The sequence below is a fragment of the Octodon degus genome, unplaced genomic scaffold, assembly GCF_000260255.1.
Source record: "Octodon degus isolate 3935 unplaced genomic scaffold, OctDeg1.0 scaffold00065, whole genome shotgun sequence".
Lineage (NCBI taxonomy): Eukaryota > Metazoa > Chordata > Mammalia > Rodentia > Octodontidae > Octodon > Octodon degus.
This window is the reverse complement of record NW_004524641.1, coordinates 4077892-4080594: the sequence shown is the minus strand read 5'-3', so window position 1 is coordinate 4080594 and position 2703 is coordinate 4077892.

The window sequence follows — 2703 nt, the reverse complement described above, 5'->3', positions numbered from 1 at the left end:
AAAGAAAGAAAGAAAGAAAGAAAGAAAGAAAGAAAGAAAGAAAGAAAGAAAGAAAGAAAATTACTGTACAGAAAAAAAAAGAACAAACCCATGCAAAAGTTCTTTAGGGGCCTGGGAGATAGCTCAGTAGAATAAGCACTTCCCTCGCAAACACAAGAACCTGAGTTTAATCCCAGGCTCTGCCAAAAAAAAAAAAAAAAAAAGAAAAGAACAAACCAGTGAAAATTACTGTATAGGGAAGAGATCTGAATTTTGGCACCAGCCATGTTTTCTAATAATTTCCTTGACTTCAGTTTCTCCTGTGACACAAAACAGGCAGGACTGGATGATCACTGAAGGGTCTTACCATTATCTTATCCCTCTATAATCTTTTGGCTTTATTATTTTATTTTATTTTATTTTATTTTTTGCAGAACCAGGAATTGAACTCAGGCCCTTGTGCTTGCCAGGCAAGAACTTATTGTACTGAGCTATCTCCCCGGCCTTCCCTCTATAATCTTTTATTTTGCTGGTTCTTACTGAAAATTTAATGATACGGTAGTTTTGTAAGCTTGATATTAACAAAGCCAGTTATGAAACCAACTGTGAGACTTGGAAACAATGGAACTCCCTGGCTTTAGAGCATGTGTGTGCAGCGCCTGTGTGAGAACTAAGTCACAGTTGCCACTGGCATGGCTTGAATAAAAATAACCCAATTGATAGCTCCCCTGGAAGCTGCCTCTGCTTGGACAGATGAATTAAGCTCTAGTAAGAGGTTTTCCAAATGGAGATGAGCACCCCATATTCAGATTTTCAAATTTCTTGTCATTAATTTCATTCTTTGAAGTTGACAACATTCAGAATAGAGAAGTAGCTGTGAATTCTTTCTCTTCCTTTAAGATATAAGAGATTCCAAAGTGAATGCCCTGTTCTATTGAAGAAAAGCAATATGGACAATGAAATCTCATGCTTTTCACTAGTCACCAAGTCCTGTCTATGTTTCCTCCAAAATCTCTCTCACCGCCTTTCCCCCTCGCCTCGGGCTTTATCATTTCTCACTCAGAAGTCCACCTGACGCCTCCACTCACCTTCCCAGGGGGGCCATTTGAGAGTCCTGCTTGTAGGTGTCCTTCCACTTTAACCCCTCAGTCGCTCCTGATTTCCAGGATGAAATTCCAGCGTTCTCAACTTGGAATTCAAGTTCCTCGGCATTCATATCAACTCATATTTTCTGTGTTAATCTCATACCATTGCCTGACATAAAAGCTTTACCCTAGTTCTTAGGGTCTGTTCATTCTCTTGCTGAAGAAATCTAGACTTTTCTGTTTGGAAAACTTTTCCATGCTGTTCTTCTCTCTCATAATTATTCCCACCTTCTCTCTGTATGTACAGAATCATTGTTTTTTTTTGGTAGTACCAGGGATCAAACTCAGGACCTTGTGGTTGGCAGGCAAACACTTATTCCCCTGAGCTATCTTCTTGGCCTTTCAGAGTCATATTTTATGACTTGTCTGTAATCCTATACCTCTGCGAAATCTTTTTATACCATCCTAATTTACTGCGAGCTCTGAGCTTCTGTGGCATCTATTGTTTGTGTTACTTGCTCAGCATTTAGAATCTCCCACCATTTCATGAGATCTCTTTTCCTTTCCCTTCTTTTGTCCTTAGTTCTCTCCCATGGATTTACAACTAATCTCTTTTCGAGTACCTTATACTAACAGTGGTCCTACGCTATTTGTTGCAAGTTGAATACAGTTTTATTAGATCAAAGCTTACAGTGCAACAGAGGTGTCTTCTAAGAAGCATAAAAAACTATTAAGGACTTGTTAAGTATTCTCGATATTTCACTACTTACACTGTATCAGAAGTGATCCTTGACCACAAAATAAAATACGAATGGGAGCCTAAGAGGCTGAAAGATGAACTGCAGATTTCTCCTTGTGTTCTTTTTGATTGAATATACTGTAAATCAACAAAGGATGGGGGAACTACCCGCTCGGGCCCCCCTCCTGTCCCTCTCTTGGACAGGAGCTTTCTTTCTCTCAATAAATATATTCTGCTCATAAAAAAACAAAGGATGTAACTGTTATCTAAAATAATTCCTTGTATCCATACAGAATATACTGAAGTATAATGCACTTTAGTTGTTGTTTGTACCTTTTAACATAGAGTATTTGTTACTTGGTACAGTTGCTGGAGTAGCTTATGGGAATAAAATCTTCAGAGAAAGAATTATTGAAGCCAAATGAGATCCAGTGTAAGGTTTCTTAAGTAAGATATGGAGACAACAGAATGTAGCATTTATACAAATGACTGTTGGCGGCAGACAGATCTGATCCCAAATCGTGGGAGAAATGATTTAATGTCATTTATCTCCACGTGCTTCCCTTAAAAATGGGAATAACCATCAGGTGTGATGGCACAGACCAGAAATCCCAGGACTCTGAAGGGCAGAGGCAGGAGGAATGCAAGCTGAAGCCCAGCCTGGGCAACTTAATGGCTTAGTGAGATCTTGTCTTACCATAAAAAATGAAAAAGGCTGGGCATGAAGCTCAATGTGATGGCCCTGAGCTTCATCCCTAGCTCTGAAAAGGTGAAAAGAAATAACACACCTACTTCACTGACACTGACATGTGAGGATGAACAGGGAACATTCATGCGGGTTACTTATAGGCACCGAGGAGGAGAGGAGAGAGACTGGGGAGAGATGGCTTTATATGCGCT